This window comes from Gouania willdenowi, chromosome 24 (assembly GCF_900634775.1).
Source record: "Gouania willdenowi chromosome 24, fGouWil2.1, whole genome shotgun sequence".
NCBI classification, from domain to species: domain Eukaryota; kingdom Metazoa; phylum Chordata; class Actinopteri; order Blenniiformes; family Gobiesocidae; genus Gouania; species Gouania willdenowi.
This window is the reverse complement of record NC_041066.1, coordinates 6363749-6386378: the sequence shown is the minus strand read 5'-3', so window position 1 is coordinate 6386378 and position 22630 is coordinate 6363749. Positions and strand designations below refer to the sequence as shown.

Sequence of the window (22630 nt, the reverse complement as noted above, 5' to 3'; positions counted from 1 at the left end):
GGTCTCAGGTGTGTGGAGGCTTATTTTCAAATTTTGCTGTCAAATCCTTTACAGAACCTGGATTTGTCCTTGGCTTTAGGATACGATAATGAAAGTGTGATCCCAACAAGTGGGAACTCTTTCTGCACAGTCACAGTCGTTACCAAATAAGAACAACGTAAAGCTCAAAGTAAAGAGTGAATGCCTTTCAACTAAGGGTGAAACAATGTGTTGTTATGGCTATGGAGGTTAGTGAAGCTCAATAGTTTGATTATTCGTTTTTATACACAGAGCTTTGATCAATGGGTGAAAATAACCAGACTGATGATGTTTTTTCAAATGGGTAAAAAAAAAAAAAAAAACAACCATCTCAGACAAACACATCTGGACAAAGCCTGACCACTGCCATCTCACCAGACTCAGACAGCTTCATAAAGAAGTGTCTGATAACCTTCATCTGGTCATGTCCAGTTCAGACTTTCACAGCTAACTTCATATTAAACAGAATTATTTGTGCTATATTAAATGTCACTTTTGTTTACACTCTTGTGCTCTGAATGCCACTGAATCTACTGTAGTTGTTCAACTTCCTTTGCACAGTGAAGCAAACAATGACAGGTTATGCTGTTTTGTAGAACAGGTAGTCATACCAGCTGACAGACATTGAAAAGTCATTGCATTTTCATTATAAGTAAGAATTGACTTGTCATATTGTTAAAAGCACATAAGAAAAATATTTTTTGTCGTTTTCAAAGCCAGAGTAATCATTGTATGAAATGTAGATAAATAAGAGCGTCTTGAAACATCCATAACTAACAACCAATCAGCACAGATTTAAAGAAGTCCACCTTTTTGTCTTTCACAATCTTTTAGACAATAACCCATTATATTCTGACAGGATTGTAACCTTAAGATGGTTATTTTTAGAAATATCAATATGCCACTACTCCTACAACCTCTGGTCACCTACTGACATTTGCAATTCGTAGCAGCGATCCTGTAGAGGTTGCAGCTGTTACAAGTTCATGAAATTTGAATAAATACTCATACTGATGCATATGATATTTACAATAAAGCCCTACATGGTGTACAAATGAGTTGGAAAAAGGAAACTTAGCTTAAAGCTAAAACTTCTTGTGTTTCTTCGTCACACAGGGAGGACAGTGATTTGCTTGACACCACATTTGTTCTAGTTTGTCCTCGATATTCTCCGTGATAACACCCTACGGTGATACATACGCCATTGTTTTTTGGAGCAAACAAATTACGGTAAGAACAAAGTAAAATCATTTTCAACCTTTTCTCAAGCAAATGACCTTCAATTTATTGATCTATGATACATATATATATATATATATATATATACACTGTACATAAAAGTCCTATTTAGTCACTAGTTAATGTCATGGCGTTAAATTACAGTGTTATGTCTCAGTCCAAAGCATAGTTGATTAAAGGAGAAAAAAACAACTTTTTATCAGAGAAAGAAGCTAAAGATACAACTTTTTATTTTGATTTACAGTCCAGCTTGACAAAACTAGCTTTTTTCAGCGTAGATTGCTTCGTCCTTCAGCTCCTCTCCACTCAGATTTGTCTCTCACTGACTGACTAGCTGTCTTGCTACATGTACACCTTCCTCTTCACCTTCAACCAACTCAAGAAAACAAAAGAAAAACAAGCACATGATAGTTACTAACAAGTAGCTAGTAACAAATAGTTACTAAAACAGCAGTTTCCTAAAGTTAGTTTATTTTGGTACAGAGGCTAATTGTGTCTATCTCCAGCATTTAATGGGGGCAAGGCTAGGCTAGGGGTACACTAAGAGCCATGAGGCGTTTTATAAAATTAACCTAGCATGCACGTTTTTAGTGTCCACCACAGGGCTTGAACCCAGGTCCTTCTTGCTGTGAGATATCAATAGGCCCTGTGATTTGCATTCTTTCGCTTCATCAAATTGAGCTTGTGTCCACTTGGTCCTTCAGCCTTCCTGTTTGGCCTAAAAATGCATCCATCAACAGTCCAACCGTCGTAATCTTTGTCTAAAATTGAAAAAGGGAACACTGCTGACTTTCATCACTTTCACTCTGAGCAACATGTGACATTGTGGAATGTTTTACTCCGTACTAGCTCCGTCCAATCACAGAACAGCGGTCCAAAGTCCCATGTGTCAATGGTCTATTATTGCAATGCAGTAGAGGTTCGGTGACTCGCCATCTCTCACACACACACACACACACACACACACACACACACACACACACACACACACACACACCTTTTCCCATATTTCATGTCCGATGTGAACATTTGCTCGGCCTTAGACTCTCAGCGGGTTTGCCTCGGACCAGAATAATGGAAATACAAAAAAATATAATGGCAATGTGAAATTACATACAGGATACGTCTCTCATGCTGCCTTTACACACACACACACACACACACACACACACACACGCACACTGACGCACACACAAGCAGTAATGAAAAGTATCAAGAATAATGAAAAAGAAAAAAACGTCTATCAACACACATTTTCTCCATCCTTCACTCTGCCCCTACTTGTATTTTTCACCCATTGTCACATTCACCAGTGTTCACACACACCCACCCACGCACACTCACAGAGGTGTGTGTAGTAGAAACATTAAATCCATCGCTAACCAGGCCAGTCTAATAGTCTCTTATTCCTCTGACACTTTATCAGCTCAATCACACAAACATTCAGCCCCAAAATAATGGGCTTTTTGTTTGCCGCCTCCTTCTCTATGTGTGTGTGAGTGTGTGTGTTTGTGTGCATTTGTGTGTGTAAGCGTTCCTCTATCTGGGAGCTGTGCTTCATTGACTGTGTGCACTGCATACAGATTTGTAAATAAAGTCAGAAACAGTCCTTTTTGGGGTTTGGATGTCTGAGTATTTTCAATCATTTGTACACCAGTCTGCCATGCTGATTGTATGTGAATCACTTCAATTAGAAAAAATAACAAGAGCACTCAGAGCGCAAACCTCCTGCAAGCGCAGAATATTCTTTTTGCCAGCTATTGGTACCATGATCATTCACACTCAATAGGCTTGTACAAAACGTCTATCCCCATTAATAACAATACAGCAGGTCTATATGTATGGACACTTGAGCAGAGATGAAGCGTCGTCATCGACAAAATAAATATGTCAAAAATTAATTAACCAACCAAAATTACTCAACTAATGATTATTTTAGTAATGAACTAATCTATCAATTATTTTTTCAATTAGTCGACTAATCACGATCATTTTTTTGTTTTGAAGCACATATTTTTTGACTGACCCTGTTGTACAGCATGATTTACAGAAAGGAAATAAATTAATTAAGAAAATATTGTTGGATAAATTGTTTGAAAAATAATCGCTCAGGATAGCTTTAATTGGTATCCCCATTTTTTAAGAAAACACATTCCCCACCACCCCTCCACCCCCAGCAAACTCTCAAAGCCATGCTGTGTTGCTTTAGCTTTTACCCTAAATAATCAATTTTTCATTAGCGCGAATTGCTAAAGCTCTTTATGAGTCACTAAATTTAATCGTCCACTTTAGGTATTTGATGAACACCGTGCATTGACGTTTTTAACATTCAAGATGAGTGCACAACGTTTAGCACTGCAGTAAGCTAAAGTACATCTTCAGTCATTCGGACACATTGAAAGTAGCAACAAACGCAATTAAGAAAACAAATCAAACATAGACAACGACCAGCGGAAAATTCACAACATAAAGACATACAGTCAGCGTTGCCTTATCCAATGCTGAGAGCTAGGACGTAATGTTTCCAATCAGGTAGAATATATAGCACTCTCATTATTCTGAAAAGTGATTGGATGCTAAATCTTCCCACGGTTATAAAGAGTTTACTATCCCTTCTCTTTAGATGCTCTTACAATGTTTATTGAATTTTTAGGTTCTAAAACAATCCTATCTACTGCAATGTGAACCATCCAGCTTCCTGAGGTTGTAATAGCATAAGGTGAAGGTTTGCGACCTTTGCGGGTCAAAGTTCTCGCCACCCAGAGGTCAAAGGTTACTTAATTCAGGTCACGACACAAAATCATTGCAGCTGGACATACAAAAAGAAACAACAGATGCTCCGACAAAAATCCAAGGCATGTTTCTGTAACGTTGCCTTTTCTGACCCAGGTTCTGGAAAACACATTGGCTCCATGTGTGGAACTGGGAAGCTGTGGTTGAGTTTAAAGTTGATTTTTACAGACAGTTAAAACCATAGGATATTCAAGCCTCACTCACTCACTTTGGAATTTACCAGGAAGTGGCTGTTTTAGTTTATTCTTTTTCCATCAAGTGTTAAAAGTGCCTTTGGAAGCTGCTCTAAAAATCACTGTGATGTTGGTACAATTACTTTTCTCTAGTGTTAGTGTATGTATCATTAAGTAAAGGTTGTTTTACAGCAATACTGCTGACTAATCCTGAATTTTAATGTTTTGTGTAGCCTCACAATTTTCACCTTTGCACATTTATCCCACAAATCTAAAAGTATATAAACTTTTTCTACAAAAAATTTCTACTTTTTAAAGTACATGGTGGCAGGATACTATTCTCGCCAACGGTGCAATAGACACAGATTTTCATGTCCATTATCACCTACTGGCAAACGGAGATTCCAATGAACCTATTCTGGAATACCTAGAGGGAACACACACAAGAACTGTGAGAACATGTAAAGTTCACACAGAGACGTTACAGGTTCACTTGGGGAGATTAACTTGAAGATAAGGTGCTAACCATGCTGGAATATTCAGGTAATTTTAGGTTTTGATAGGCAGTGCAAGGCAGCCATGTTTTGGTAACAGATGGACTGATTTCAGGCTGTATCGGCCCATGTGTCCAAGTGCTGATAACCAAGAACGCAAATGTTCATTGTAGAGATTTCCATCTCACTTTGATATTTTTAGACTGTGTGAGGCATTCAGGCCTCACACAGGAAATCAAAGGATGAGATGTCAACTTCAAGACCAAGAAGTAGCTCACTTAAATACAGGGCCTACCGTATATGTGATAAAATGAAAACTCAAAAGAAAAGGATTGTTTAACTCTCCGAAAAGCGATTAACCAAAAATCCAAAACCAAGCTGGGATGGAGGGTGTCGACTAGTTCAAACCGCCTGTTTTGGGCCGATTTTTCCTTATAAATGGCAGCTTATTTTTCTGTGGATGAACAGAGTTTCTGAAGTAAAGTTATTTCAACAATAAGACCTCCAGAAACCAACAGTAATGGGGTAGGAAGACAAACAAACCAAGGCTAGATATGAAGCTCAGCCATGGCTAAAGAGGTTGTCGGTGATACTCCTACACAGACTGAAAAGGATGGAGCAGTGGGAGTGAGAGGAAGCAGAGAGAAAAACAGGGTATGGGGATAATATAACAGCAGAAATAAAAGAGTTAAAGAAAGAGCATAAAAGTACAAAAAACTCTCAGTCCACATAAACCCCAACCAAGGGAAGACAACCACAAAACTTGTGTGTATTGATAATAAGTGGATCTCTGGTGCGTATGTGCAAGCAAAAAAAAAACAAATGCACACCAGATCAAACATTCTAAATTTATATTCGGGGATCGATAGATGTAAACAAGAGGATCCCAGCCTTGATTAGGAGCCCATTTGTTTTAGCAGGATTTAGACTGAGCAACTCACAGATTCTCACTCTTTATTCGAGATTTTTTGGCTAAATATAAAGAAAACTGATTGAGTAAAAGAATCTGGTGAGCACATGGACTTTATGTGAAAAAGAGAAAAATCACTAGAAAAGGTATAATAATCATTAGAAATCAAATTACCAAATATAATCTTTTATCAATGTTTTCCTTACATTTTGGCTTATGGTGTAAAGAAAATGTATTATTGGCTGGTGATGAGAGGATAAACTAGGATTATTTCAAACTGATCAATTTGAACCAGATTTCAAAATCTATTCTAAAAAGATGATTACATCACAAAATAATAATTTATTTCCCCCATTCTATCATATATATCTATTATATAAAAAAAAAGAAGACAACACTGACTACAGATGAGAATAAATCCTACACAAAAAAAGACAAAAAAAAAATAAATTAAATTGTGTTCAGAACCAAAGAATGTTTGACCAGAGAGACAAGCTCTGATGTAAATTTTCTGTGTTCAAAATAGGGGACGGGACTCGGATAAGCAACCTGCTTCTCTCGTCTCCTTTTTCGCCATGTACAAAAAAAAAAAAGAAAAAGAAAACTTCTGTGAATGCAACCATGTCGGAAATAAACTGAATAAATAAATAAAAAAATAAAAAAAATAAAATGTTTGTGTGTGGTCTATGTTATTCATACAAATGATTCAGCAGACAAAATGTCACCGAACTTATTGATCAAAGTCAAACAAAACCAGTCCTGGATCAGTACCAGTTGAAACCCCTGGTCTACGCAAAAACGCGGCTAGAATGAGAATGAAATTAAATAAGATACATTTCTGAGGTGAGATGCACGCACCACCTCCAGCGACCACTAGCCAGCAGCTCCCCTCTGAACGATATATAAATAAGTTAATTGTCTTCGAACTTGCCATGTCAATGAATATTGTAATGATTGTCATTGGCAAGCAGGCATGTGTTAAGTTAATGTTGAGCCCTAAGTATATAAATAAAATCCTATGAATAATTAATGCTTGATATAATTTGTTTTTTAAATATCTTTTTTTACAGATAATTTTGTAAAAATTAATGTCGGCTACAAAAATCCGAGAAGCCAATTGGAACCAAAATTAGCATTAGCAGCTGAAATTCCCATCACTAATAGATTGATCTAAAGACTGGAAACAAAGTATGAGTCATTGGTTTGAGAAGTTCACCAAGATGTCAATGAGGCTCCATTAAGCCTTACTTTGGTGTTTCCACCTCCAAATAAACACCAGACTGAACCACAACAGAAGCATAAATGATAAACAAAGAAATGTGGTGACAAATAAACCGTGAATATCCCACTTTGGCAAACAAAATCAGGTCCTAAAAACGTCAATAAACCAGTAAACTCATGGCAGGGAACACCAGAAAGTAAGCGGTGTCCCGATCCGATATTGATAAAAAGAAGTCGGCCTTGTACATCTACAAATTTGAGGGAAAGAGGGAAACAGCAGACTGACAATGATGATGATGAAACTCTGTGCATTAACACAAATAGTTCAAAAATGGTGCCTGTTGTAGGTGCCTAAAGCTGTCATTTCATTTAGTTTTCAAATATTTGACATTTAGTTTTCAGTCATTAGAAAGATTGACAGTCTGTGAGAAGACAGACATATACAGTACTTCCATTCATTTTTTAGTAGAGATTAAAGTCAAATGTCACGTCCAGGCATCCGTCTGTGTCTCATGTGAGTTTTGTTACGGAAAATGTTCATCTAAAAAAAGTGGGCAACAAACTCCTCTCTCTCCTTTAAACACCAAACTAAAAAAGTCATGTGCATCCAAGGAACGAAGGGAAGGAAATAAGCAGGCAAGCTAGAAAAGGGATTGTGTGTTTGTGTGTGTGTGTGTGTGTGTGTGTGTAGGGGAGCTCATTATTGACACCATGTGTAACCACAGGAAGCTCCTCTGTAAGCACCCAGAAAGATCAGAGAGCAAGAGAGGGATGTTACGGAGAAGGAAAGATGAAGAACCCGAGGTCACGCAGACGTCTTTGCAGCTGCAGACGTGTGCGTTAGTGCGTCGGGGTCAGCAGCTTGTGTTTGTGCATCTGAGTTTGCGGCTAGAATGTCGTACGCCAAACATACAGACAGCTAAAAGGCCATAACTAACATAATGGATCATGCGTTTGTCTCTATAACAGACTAATGTCTATGTCTGTTAATCATAGTGTCTTTTACCTGATGGAGTTTGAAATGTTCAAGTCCAAACAAACATTGGCATTACATTAATTATAGCTTTAGTTGAGAAAAAGAGAGATTAACACCATATGTAGAGGATGAGATGGCTTCTGCTAAAATTAGTAGGGTAATGATTTGCTGATTACTCAGATGACAGATCAACTAAACTGAAGCTATTACAGTAATTGAACATTATCATTATGAGCTTCTTAATTAAAGAAAAACAGTATCATCTGCTTGTGATGGTGAACTGAACAGAATTTCCTCAGTTTTTTTTTTTTAAGAGCATAAGGTGTCTGTCTACAAGCTTCATAAAAGCGGAGCAAGTTGGATGGCATTAATCAACTTGAAAAAACTGGCTGGACATTACAAGTCACACACCAGTTAATAATAAGTTGAATATTCACAGTTAGAAAGAAATCCCACTGCATCCCCAAAAACTCTTGATGAAGTTTTTGACGAAACAATGGCAGATGTTGATAATGTAGTTTCTACAGAAACACCCGATCACAGCCGAAATCAGAGTGACATCATATCATGGTGAACGCGATAGACAAATCGGAAGAAAAATGGTGTCAAGTGAATCATTGTCTTCCTTGTAGAGCTTGAATTTTTTGCCCGAACCCGGCCCGGCTTGGTTTCGGTCGTGTTTTGTTGGGCTCGGGCCGAGTCAGGTCTTCTTTTTTCTCCGGCCCGATTACAGCTATACTTTATTGTCTGGAAAAGAAACACAATAATTCCCAGTATGAATGACGTAAAAACACTTCCACTTTGGCGCCGCCTTTGCATTGTTCTAAGCGACTCTAAACCCCACAATAGTGTTGTGTTCAAGACCACACTATCCGAGACCAAGACTTGCCCGAAACCAAGACAAGACCAAGACTCCCAGGAGCCGAGAATTTTAAATTTAAATTTTTTTTAAATATAAAAAAATACATAAAATAAATACAATTATGACAAGGTTCGACAGTTAAATAACATTCTCTCTTTAATTTTAGTTTCTGTTAAATACATTTGACGGACAAAAAAGGTGCCTGCAAAAAATTAAGTAAAATATTATAACTACTACTGCTACTGATAAACACAATTATTCTACATCCTTGAAAACAAGATTTTTATGTCAGCTGAATGTACAGTAAGTGTTTAAAATTATTTCTGGCTGGTCACCTACACACCGCAGAGTGTTTCCTCTTTGCTGTGCTTTTACAAATGTATTCTTTGTGGTTCGTAAAACCAAATTTCACAACCAACCAAGTTAGCGGACATGTTTAGCTCCCGCCTCTCTCTCCTGCTTGTGTGTGTGAGTGTGTCACACACGTCACTCAGTCACATTAAGGAAGGTTGCGGTCATTATACGGGGTGGATTAAAGAATGAATAAAGGATTGTTTTATCCCGTTCTTCTTGTTATCATCACATTATAAAAAAGTTTAAAAATAGCAGGAATTAGTGCTGGTGTCGAACGGTCTTGAGGGAAAATCCAGAGTCCAAGACAAGACCGAGTCAAAATGCTTCAGAGTCCGAGACCTTTCAAATTTGGTCTCTAGACCGGTCTCAACTACTACAACACTACCCCACAATGCAATGTGCAAAACTTTACCAAAGTTCAAGTCACATGACCATAATCATTGGGTTTCATTGTTTATTGTCATGTGACTTGAAATTGAACATTGTTTATTAGTGATGTAACGATTAATCGTAAGGCAGTTAAAAATCGATTCATAGGTGCCACGGTTCACATCGATGCTCTGAAAATTGAATCGCAGTACTTTTTTTAAACAGCAGAGGGCACTGTATATTAATCCTTCCAGAAGCGGACGTGACGGGCGGAATCTGCTACTATTTTCTTTCTGGCCGCCATTTATTGTTAAACATGTTCATAAATGATTCTTTACTCCTTTAGCACCGAAAGAATATCTGTAATATTACGTGAATATCTGTAAAAGTCACGTTTTTCTATTAGCTCTGTCTGCTAGCATAGCTTCTCTTCTTCACTGGTGGAATAACTGCATGCCAACCGACCACTGGGTTACCAGTGCCCTCTGCTGGTCTAAACAAATATCTGACGTAAATACAGTAAAATGACTGTTTTTTTTTTTTTTAAAGTCCAATTGTTAAGGCCCAAAATACAATTTCAGTTGCACTTTTAAAAAGAAAAAGAACTAATATGCAGTTTTAAATTGTTTACTATAGAACCAGAATTTAAATTAATAGGTTTCTTCTTCATTTGTATTATTCCTTTATGTATTTCATTCAAGATTTATTTTTAGTTAAATTGCATCATTTTGCATAGTTTATCAAGGGATTCTTTTGACAATGAAAAATAAAAGGAAAATAGTATAGTATTTTCCCCAAAAAAATAAAGGAATATTTTTAAGTCATTTGTCAACATTCCCATTTTGCAAAATAAATCGTGAGAAAATCGTATCGTGAACCCAGTATCGTGAATCGAATCGTATCGGGAGTTGAGTGAATCGTTACATCCCTATTGTTTATCATGGAGTAAAAACAAACTTTTGAGCAGGAATTTCTACCTTTAACCATTGGATGACATCCATGTGAGTGTTATGTGGTAAAGCAGCTTTACGTTTCCCTCTCGCGCCATTATTGACATCATATATCATATAGATACCATATATCTATTACCATCCTAACAAAATATCCAGTAAGAAAAATGCCAAACAATGGGCGGTTTACCAGTTAATGTTAATTAAACATAGGGCTGGGCGATTTAGCCTATTTTTTAACGAAAAAAATCGAGTTTCGATTAAATTTTCAATTTTTTTTTTTCTTTCAATGCACTGAAAAATGACTGCAGACATCAGATATATTGTCAAAACAAGTACAACTTTATTGCTGTGTTAAAATGCATAGAACAATCCCAAAAGAAAAGGAAATGAGGCTCTGTCATTTAACAATTTCAAGCTTTATCCCAGGTTTAAACAAAAGTGCAACAGCAACTTTACAGTAGCATACATTTTCTGATTGAGAAATCAGATAACTACATATTTTATAACATATAACATTACAATTAAAAAAAAAAATAAACTCTTCCCATAGCATCTCAGCATCGTGTGAATAAAAAATTGAACATGCCTGTGGCACACATATAGCCTACTCAAAGGGTAAACAAATGTAAACAAAGAGGGGGCGGGCTCACATCGCGCTACGGTAACCCACAAGGACGGAATGTGAAAAATTCCAAAAAAACTTAAAAAAAGTTTTTTTTTTACTCGAAATTGCAAAATAAAAATTGTTTTTATCTACAAATTTGATAAATTGATTAAATCGATTTTTTTTGCTCAGCCCTAATTAAACATCTTAAATATAGCTTCCGGCACCATCCACTTTTTTGATTTCCAAACTGTGTGTCATGTTGATGAAGTCAAAGAGGGGGCTGTGTACACGTATACAGATAACAAACCAACCAAAGCACAGAAACTGTCTCTACTGTAAAACTACATTTTAAACATGATCACCTTTCATACTCAGATGCTGGTGAATCCAAGCAAAAGTCATGAATAGACATTCAGCTTGAGGAAGACATTCAACCATATCAGTACGAACCCTTTTACTCAAGAAATCAGCGTACAAGGAGGGCCATATACTGACTGTACAGTGTATTTCTAGACAGCATATCACAGCATACAGGCACGCAGAAAACTTGGCTTAACTTACAATGTCAGATAACAATGCACAGCAACAATTTTGACTCTGGGACGCGATACCAGCCACATATCCAAAGTGGAGCCCCCATCATGTATCACAATCCATAAATGGTCATTCTCCAAATGCAAAAGTTTATGTTAAGATGGACATAATTATGGGAAATACTTATTTGAGGCAGGGCTTTTAAACTAATTTTAGTTCACGGGACAGATACAGAGCAGATTGATCTTAAGTGGGCTGCAGATTTTAGGCGGGAAAACAAGCCGTTTCAACAATAATGGGCTCTAGTTTGCTCTTCAACGTGTAAATGATATTCAGGTAGTAAGACACAGACAATATCCGTTAAGTGAAAAATATCAGTTCCTGCAGGATCTTCAATTCAAACTATCCTTCATTTTGTCACCAATTTTTATTTAATTTAGGGAAATGTCAAATAATTTAAAGGTTCAGTCTGGAACTCTTATAAAAGTGACTTTTTGTAATATGGATTGTCTGACAGCTGTTGCTCACAGGCCCCGCTCCTGAAGCGCCATCTTTTTTACAGTGTATGGTCTGGAGGAGTAGAAGATGGAATTGGTGACTTTTCCGCATGAAAGGTAATTTCTGCTGTTTGATTTAGATTATGTTAGATTTGTAATTGTTGCACTAGAACTCTGTGGTGCATGTGTTGTTCATGTGTGCGCAGCAGCCTGAAGTGACACTGTGTTGTTGCTGCTGCTGCTGCTGATAGATTGGTGTGTGCACATTGAGAGAGAGAAGCGCCGCAGTAATATGATTTTAACAGAGCATGTTATATTGCTGTGATGTTGCTGTCGGACTAACGTTAGCTTGTTAGCTCCTTTGAGGAGGGAGTTTGGAAAGTTTGGAGGCAGGGCAAGAGAGCAGCGGGGAGAGAGGGGGAGAGAGGGATCTGAGAGTTGCGGACTGCACCTTTAAGGAAGATTTTAGGATTTTGGAAAAATCTAGAGTTATTTTGAACAACTTGCAATTAAAAATGACTACCATCATGTAATATAAGCATGGGAAAACTGTGAGCCCTGCTTAATATTGTGCATTTTATTTTGTGGGCAGTTATATTTACAATACAAATAAATGGTAATCTACACAATGATTCATGTTTTCTGTCATTTTTACTGTCTCCTCTGGGCCGCAATGGATGCTCCAAGCTATTTAGCAAATTAAAATAACTAAGATGAGAATAAACAAGACTTTCATACTGCGAGTTGTGTTGTTTTTAATAGTGTTTAAAAAAAAATTGTTTTTTTTTTAAACATAAATATAAGTCCCTGCGGCCCTGCAAAAAGGAGCCAGCGAGTCAGAAAATGAATGAATGGACATAAATAAAAGTGGGATGTTGTATCACTACCACCAATGACTGTAACGTTCATGCACAGAAGCAATGCAAGTCGGTCTGCTTACCAATTTGTCAACTCATTGGTCCTTTCTTTCCCCGTCTGATCCCACCACAGAATGGAGCTGACCAGAGACGCTATTGTGTCCCTGGTAGAATTAACTATTGATTTTCTCTTCAGCATTATCAATGCTGTTCTGACAACAAAACAGCCAGGACACACACACACACACACACACACACACACACACACACACACACACACACACACACACACACACACACACACACACACACACACACACACACACACACACACACACACACACACACACACACACACACACACACACACACACACACACACACACACACACACACGAGTCTCGGAGGACGTGGTAGCCTAGCCCCTTGAGGTAACCACACAGGATAAATATTACCATACGCTAACAAACGCACAAACAAAAATAAAACATGCAAATGATCAAATATGCTAAATGTGTTGAGTGAAATATTTCCAGAGCATTATTCCAAATGCATTAGTACAAACAAAGCCCTATAAAGTGTTACACCAGGTTTAGGATCATGTTTTTGTATGTTCTTCTCTATCAGAACAACATACTTGGCAAACAATGAAGGAGCTGCATTTTTGTTTCTAAAATAAACTGCGTAAATTATTAACTATGTTGTTATTAGATGTTGAGATTTTAGATATTAGGATGCAGGATTGCAGACTGAGTTTGGACAACTGTAGAGTTTGGACAACACATTTCATCCATCTATCCAGATTACACAGAAACTTCTCTGCAAGGACAAGGTGCAAAACAAGCATTACTAAAAACCTTCTAGCAAAAATCAACTTGTGTTTTGTTACATTTTAAGTAAAGGATGTTATTTTTGTCTTTTTAATTTATGTATATTATCACAGAATGACATTTAGTAAAGGTGGGATGATATACTGTTTGACGATATTAAAATGTCACAAAATGTATTGTCAGGTCTACGAGTGCTATATTAAGGTAAGGGTATTCAAATTGATAAAACAATTTTAAAAAAAATACAGAAAATGGTTCATTAATATTGTTTATATTTGTATTGAGTTTAAAAGTTCATACCCAGAGTAAGTATGCTCAGAGTTTAAGTCAAATAAGAGCATGGTCATTTTTCCCGAATTGAATTTTTTTTTCTTCTTCTTCTAAAAATATCATATGGCATCAATATTGTGAGCCAATCGTATCGTGAAGTCAGTGTATTGTCCCATGTTTAATATTGATAGACAGGTAAGGATAAAGTGCAGGTTGAGGTTTTATTTACATACATAGATATTTACCATGTTAGCACCTAAAGTCATCGTACAGTGCAGTGTTTCATGCTCACACTCAAACATGTCACTCACTTCTCCATAGCTTTTCCTTCCATGCATTCAGACACCTCTGTGTGTCCTGTGGGGCCATTTGTCTAATTGACAAGAAGGATACGACAACACTCCAATTTAGCACCTGGTTAATTTTAGCACCCAAAGGATTTCTAGGAAGCAGACAGACGCACCTGTTGGTGGTCATGCGATCACTGTCTTTGGCACAATGTCACCGTTTTATTCTTTGCTTCCTTGAAGCCAAAGACAACATCAGAAACAAGTTGGATTGATTAAATAATAAATAATAATAAAATTGCTCAGGAAAGTATGTTTAAGTATATTTTTAATCAATGTGCACGTCCTTTATTTATTGGTATCACATAGAAGTTACACAATTGAACGTGTAACCATGACTACAAGTACCCTTTAAGTGTCCTTTGGCAGGAGAGTGAAGTTCACAGTGCTGCACAAATGCTATAATTCACTAAAACTCTAAATAGTAAATATCCTCACAGAAAATGAACCAGTCTGTGTTTGAAGAAATATCCCCAAGATTTTTCTCTCTTTCTGGCCTGTCTTTTCTCCTTCTTTTTCTCCTGGCTGGGACTCATTGATTATGTATATTCATTGATAACTAACCAGCCTGAGGAAAAGCCTCGGAGCTTTGCCCCATCAAATGGGTTCAGCTAAGCTTGGCTGCTTCCACATTAGCATAGCCGATTGGGGATCAACATATTTTGGAAACATCATGACTTTGGGATAAATTCACCTCATAAAAATGCTGATTTCTCTGATGGCTTTACAACACTTTCAGCTCGACTTCGTTAAAGCCTTATTAACATAACCTTATAAGTACCTCTGTATTGACTCCACAGAAACCTCCTAATTGAAAAGTTTTTATCACCTAAAATGTCGATCAGCCTGCTTTTCAAAATGACCAAAAAGTCATATAAGGAGAGCCATTCTCATGAACTTGTGTAGTTTATGTGGGTACGGTTTCTTCAAGACAGCATTGTGACAATTAGTTCAGCAAAAAACCTTTGTTTCTGATCTGATTCATAAGCCTTGCCTGGATACAATCTCTACTGGTGTCTCTTGAGAGTTTAGTTCACATTTATTTATGTAAATCTGTCAGCTTTGTTGTATAATAAAACACTACATAACTCCACCAAACCAAATTTATTGTCAACTTCAGTGCAAGTGTCACATATTCTCCTGTGACCCCTCAAGACACCCAAACTCTTCTCTCATCACTTCAGGTGTTTATTCTGTCACTAAAGTCCCTGTGGCATCATTTAGAAGTGAGAACTATACCAAACCCAGGTAAAGCTAAAATAAAATTTGAATATCTTGAAAAAGTGCAATAGTTTTTTTCAATTACTTTAGAAACCTGGTCCGGAACAGGTTATGTTCTGGATAACAGATCAGCGAGTATAAAAGCACCGTCTCCTGACCAATCAGTCCGTTCTCTGTACATGTTGCTGCAAAGATCGTACAAGTGACAGGAGAGAAAGGATATTTATGGATGGATGCATTCCTTCCCATTTACCTGATGACATCCTATTTGAAAGGTATAGATTTTCATCTGATGGACTGTGCAGCATCATTTGTCAAACGATGGAGTCATACATGCATTGCACTGAGCTGTAGGTTAATCAATTAAGCAAATTTTAAAACAGTGTTTGTACTGGTCTGAGATGTACTGGTGTCCGTTCCAGAGTGTACCCCCACCTAGCACCCAATAACAGCTGGAGATAGGCACCAGCATAACCAGAAGATGGATGGGTTGTACTTTACTTGAAAATATGGTCTTACAATATAATCCCACATGGGATGGTTGGAGAAAGACTCATGAAATTGATTCATTCATCCAGACTGGTATCCCCTGGGCTAAGTTAACAAGTTGATAACCAGCTCCGTAGTACAGCTGATCTGGATTTGAATGTGTGGGAAAGTCAACCTAGCTAACGGAGAGACATCAGGGATAAGTAAACCTAGCTTCATAGTTCAGGCCTCTGATGTCTCAACTTCCTCTTGACAAAAGCCCATGGATTGTTTATGGAAGAGGTGGAAAACTTTTCCATCCATCCATCCATTTTCTGACCCACTTGGTCTTGTTTTCAGTACGCTTTACACAATCAGGATTTTTGGGCCGATCACCGATCAGTGAGTTTAAAAAAAACGATCACCGATCCGATCATATGAATTCAGGTTGTTTTTTCAGGTACCGACCGAATTCCTTACAGATTCACGGAAAATCAAACGGTACCATGTTTCGAGACCTAAACACAGCCTTGTGACTGTGAAGGAGTAGAAGAGTTGAAGAATTTCCATGCAGGACTTGAACATAACATTTGTTGTCAGAGTATGTGTGTGTGTGTGTGTGTGTGTGTGTGTGTGTGTGTGTGTGTGTGTGTGTGCGTGGCCCTTTAACTACCAAATAATATGCTTGCCACTCGACCGGTGTGCGGCATGAGTTAGCGTGTGTGAATGGAACAGATCAATTATAAGCTGAATGCAGTTTTTGAGTGATTGGCAAAATAAACGTTGCAGCTGTTAAATTAAACCGGAGTCCCATGTCATGCTCAATGACTGCTGTAAAGCAACTACAGAGAGTTGGAGATGAAGCTGGAGGGGCAGACCACACTGGAACTACGTAAAGCCTCTATTAGAATTAGCATTAGGAGCAAAGACATAATTTCCTGACTGTGGCGTCGCAAAACCTGCTGTTGCTTATAGTCTGCATTCACAGGTGCATAGCGGAGGTCAGGCGCATACACACACGCACGCACACACGCACGTGTGCGCATAGGTGAGTGAAATAAAGCCATCTCTTGTAAAGCAAACAACTCTTCGGTGTAAATGAGACGATGAAACAATGCAATGGGTGCATCTACAGAAACTTTCATCACGACAATGACAATGATCGGATCGGCAAATTAAGACATTACAGCCGATCACATTAATTGCATAAAATGCAAAATATTGGCTGGCAGGATGGACAAATTTCATCACACAAAAAAAATAATTTGTCTGATCCGAGAACGCCACATTATTAAAACTCATGTCAGCATTTAGAAAAATTACCAGTCTGTGCATTATTACAGGAAAGTAAGAAAGGTTCTGTCAATATTTGTTGTTGTTTTGTATATTATTCTGGGTTTTTTTTAGGGTATTTCTGTAGTCATTTTCTCATTTTGCTTTTTTACGTTTTGTGTGTATTTTTATGTATTTTATAGTCATATTGTGATTTTTTTAGTCATTTTGAGTTTGTCGTTTGTGTTCTTATTTTGTGTGTTTCTGGAGTCATTTTTTGTAATTTGATGTCTTTTGTAAAACTTCTTCCGTATTGTTAGTTGTCTTGTGGGTTTTTTGAGTATGTTTTGTGTTTTTTTCTGTCACATTGTGGGTTTTTGAGTAATTTTGTGCGTTTACTTTGAGGGCCACACAAAATCAGACTGAGGGCCACCAGTTGCCCAAAGCAGCTGAGCCGAAAGTGCTTGATTTAAAGGTTGATCACTGTTCCTACTCTCAACTACGGTCATGAGCTTTGGGTCATGGTGGAAAGAACAGGAACGCGGGTACAAGCAGCCAAAATGAGTTTCCTCCGTAGGGTGGCTGGGCTCTCCCTTCAAGATCGGGTGAGAAGCTCAGTCATCCAAGAGGGGGCCAGAGTAGAACTACTGCTTCTTCGCATTTAGAGGCCAGATGAGGTGGCTCGGGCAACTGAATAGGACCCATCCCTGGTTGGGTGTTCAGGGCACGTTTCACTGGTAGGCAACCCCAAAGAAGATCTTGGGATCCCCCAGGAAGAGCTGGACGAAGTGGCCAGAGAGAGGGAAGTCTGAGCCTCGCTGCTAAGGATGCTGCCCCAACAACCCGACCATGAAAAAAGAAAATGGAAGGAAGGAATATCGGAGGCCCAACAACAGGGATGGTCAAAAGTGGATTTGAACCAGCTACCCTCCAATTAGAAGTCTGCTTCCTTAACCATTAGGCCACAACTTCTAATAGGATAACACACAATGCGTGCAATGTATGTGTGCGCGTACCTGAACTAGATCTTTATTTGGAACTAAATAAATCTGTAAATCCGTCCCTTTGTGTTAACATGTATTCCTGATCCCTCAACAGTGTCTCGTACTTTACCTTCATCTTATCCTCTCTACCATTCTCTGAGCTCTCCATCTACCTGTTCCATCAATCTCCACTATGGCCGATCTCTTCTCCAACATCTAATCACACTGGAATACATCCTCTCTCTGGCTCAAACCACCCTCCGCTCTCTGATTATCTCTTTGCATCTCTCCGAACTCTAGCGCTGATAGAGTCAATACTCCTGGTAATGAAGCTCCTAAAGCAGATGGCCTCTCATGCCCTCATCTACACACCCACTCACTTTCTCTCACATGCACACTACAGTTGAGCTGGATACTCGGCCGAAACGAGTATCCGGTACAAATAAAGCACTTTTGCCAAGTCTGAGTATTATACGAGTAATACGAGTCAATATCGGTGATCAGATTGAATGAAAAACCTCATTGGATAGCTGACTGTGTCTGTGTACTGTGTCAGTCACAGCACTCCCCCCCTACCCACATACAGATGTGTTGCTGTCTGACCGTGTCCCGTAGCAGCTACGCTCTGCGTGCTCACTGACAGCTCTGTCTCAGCTCAGTCACTCAGGTTTGCGGGTCTTTTCCGTAAACGTTTAAAGTTTCCTCAGCTTCAGGTTTGTTTTTACTTCGGTTTGTACTTACTAATTAAACAGTAGAGTTCTGGTAAACGTGGGTTCATTCAGACGTGGAGCTTGGTAGAATGCGACTCGCGTTGCATCTCTGTCGGAATTTTTTTTCTTTTTCTTTTTTAGCCGTCAGCTGGGTGGTCTAACCAGTTTTTTTTACTTTTCACTAAGTGTCTGACACTTTCTTGCTGTATTTCATTAAAAAAAATAATGGTAGTAGCGGTATAAATATTACAAATTAATTAAACCACACACGCACTCTTGTTCTTTAGATTTTACTTCGTAATTGCAACCGCATGTGTTGTATTCATTGTTGCAAAACTTGTTCTGTAAATAGTTTGCTTGCTATTGTGATCCAAACTAAATGAAGCTCAATGCTAATGCTGTCCTGTAAATAGTTTTCTAATAAGAAATAAATATAACAATTTCTGATCAACCCATATCAATTGCATGCTTAAAATAACATACTGGTTAAAGCCTCGCCCATTTCAAGACAACCCGACCCACTTCCGAGTTAAATTCCGCCCACTTTTGGGTTAGTACCCGCCCACCCCAAGTACGGATACATATACAGATTAAGCATGCGGAGATTAATCAATACAAATCGGTAATCTAGATACAAACGTGTGCAACGCAACTGTATTGATTAATTCAGTGTGCATCGATACAATTTACGGGTGAAATTGAGATGCATCGGTCACTGCATGACTGCATCTGTACAATCCATGATTGCATTGATTTTTAGAACCCATCAATCATCCATCCATCTTCTGACCTGCTTGTTCCTGTTTTCAGGGTTGCTGGGCAATGTTGTATTTCATTCTATCCTGTGTTTCCAAGGCACATTAAATGCACCAAGTGCTTCATGTTTTGTTTTGTTTTGAACACGGACTGAAGCCAGAAGCACGTTAGTACCGCAAAAAAGTTACACCAACACTGCTGTCCGTGAGAGCACCAGCAGCAGCTATAGAAGAGTTTTACAACGCACTTAAAAACTTTAAATCAGGTGTAGAAAGATGGTAAACTTGACCAGACGCAAGTGGTTTGTAAAGAATGCAGTGCTGCTAAACCTACTGCTGCTCAGTTCATATTAGTATCTGTCTGGCAGACAGGAATATGGACTATTGTACTATTGAAAGTGTCACTTTAAGTCACTCATTTAGAGTGATGTTGTCTCACTGTTTATTGTTTAAGTTGTGACAGTGAGATAAACAGGTTATAAATGTGAGGAACTTATTCCTGTTCCTTATGTTGAATCTTGTAGAAAGGCCTATTTTTTTGTTGCGCATTTTTAAGAGGCCAAAAAGAAGTTGAATAAGTGATGCATAGTACTAGTAGATTATAAGCAAAATGCTGCTTTTAAGGCATACAACAAAAGCTCTGCCTCGAGTACCACACTGAATTGCAGCTGCTTATTTACAATTTAAATTTTTGGTATAATTTATTTGCATCATGTTGAATCGCGTCGTACAAAATTGCATTTTATTGCATTGTGTAGAATTGAATCGCCATCAAATCTTATCTAATCGGGAACAGAGGTGAATCATTTTGCATCGTATCGCCAGGGGATTCAATGAATCGCTAATGTATGGTATCGCATATCGAATCGTTGTCAGTGATGGAGATTCACATGCTTAATACAGATAATTCATATGGTTAATGCATACAGTTACAGATAATGCTGTACTCGCTCATCCCTAATGCACACACGCACACACTCATCGACAGTATGTAGAAACACTTGTATCCGAGGTCCATTCGCTCCTCCTCATCATTTTCTATAGAAAGAGGTCCAAATCCTTCATGGGTTAAACACTAGTTTAGGCTTTTAAATAAACTAAACAGAAAAAACACACACATAACCAGATATCAATCCCACTTATAGAATTAAATTGTAACGCACAGCGGTACTTTAGCTTGATTAAACCTTAATTATAGAGAAAATAAGACCTAGCGTCTTTAATATACCAACCAATTTGTTTCCTATTCAAGCAAAATATATTCTTAATTATTAAACAAGTATCATGCAAGATGAAACAGGCATGAATAGAGTTTTTTAAAAACTTTTTTTTTTTTTTAAATGAATAAATAAACTGGGCTTTCGAGGAAGGAAACATTTAATCAATCTTCTTTTTTTTCCTAATCAAGGTTTTAAGGACCTGGAGGGATCATTGCAGCTAAAACACAGCAATTGTTTTAATGTTTTAAAGCATAATCTAGAGGTTAATAAATCCCTTGATAACCCATGGAGTCAGCACTTGGGTGAATATTTTGACTTCCATCGTGTTCCATGTAATATTGCTTTTGTCAGAGCTCCACAGCTCACTTTTCCTCTTACACTGAGTCTCACATAAAAATCATATTCAAACAACTCAAAAATAAGCTTTTCATGGTAAAATTAATGAAAATATGTTTGTCAAAGATCCCTATTGTATAACAAATTGTTATTGTGTAGAAATACTAGTTTCCTGGCTGATATCTTTCACCTCTAAAGAACCAAGTGGCTTGCTGCTTTTTATAGATTTTAGTTTAGCACTGTATTTTCATTGCAAAACCATTCCTTTTTTTGGAGCATTGAGTTGGCATTCTCAGACTGTGGTTGCATGCATTCGCTGTTTCTGCGATTGTATCTCTGTGTCGTGGCCCTGCAGTGAACTTCAGTGGAGTTAAAGAAAGTGGTTCCCAACCTATTTTGCCTTGTGTAGCTACTGCCTGTTTCCAGTAGGGCTTTTTAAAGCATGGCAGCAGGAATCCATAAATAATATCCTGTGTTTGGATAAACAGTATTGCCATGTTTCCATGTTTTCCTTCAGTTATTGTATAGTGGCTTTAGAGTTGGTCTACCTGCAGGGTAAAACCCAGTCTCACTCCCAAGTCGTTACATATCGACGTTCCTGAACGATTCTTTAGCGTCAGTATTCGACTCACGGAGTACCCCCTTTGTGTTCATTTTCGACGCCGAGGGTCCGTAAGCTGCTTTTCACCACAACTTTTCAAAATAAGACTTCTAACCATACATAACTCTAACCCTAGCCATAAGTTATGGGTAAATTTCTCACTAGAAATGTAATTTAAACAATTGTAAAGCCACAATCTATTTTGAAATAAGGCAATTTGGCACAGGTCGACAAAAGGTACCCTCCCGAACGTCGATATGCGACGAGTTAGGAGTTGGAATGTGTTGGTCCGTGTATGTTTTGGTCATTGGATTTTCTGCTAAATAAGTTTTAGTTTGTTGTTTCTGAAAACAAAAAATTAAATGTTTGAAGAAAAAATAAAAATCGTTTTTTTTGGGGGGGGTTTTTTCTGGGGGGGGGGGGGGGGGGGGGTCATTTTTCAAAATAAAAGCATGTGAGGATTACTATGTAGAAAAGAAAGACATTCAGTGATGCTGTGAAATAGTACTTTGTTTTTAAAGTTTTGTTTATCCCTTCTTGACCTTGATCTTTTTGTTTTTTGGCTTGTTTTTCTAAATGTATGTATGTCCTACATCTTTGCATTTTGCACTATTATCCAATGTTGGTATTTATGTCTGTTGTTTTTGTCTGCTGATTTATTGTGTTGCTGCAACATGTGCATTTCCCCTCTAGGGATCAATAAAGGTCTATGCTATTATACCTTTGATTTTCACAATTTTTGAATATTAAAATGAAAAAT

At 37.9% G+C, this 22630-nt stretch overlaps 1 protein-coding gene across 9 annotated transcripts in view; it reads right to left on the bottom strand.

The window, feature by feature from the left end:
* lama2 (laminin, alpha 2) overlaps nucleotides 1–22630 on the bottom strand; it is a 294429-nt gene that overhangs the window by 270843 nt on the left and 956 nt on the right. The gene's annotated exons all lie outside the window — the stretch shown is intronic.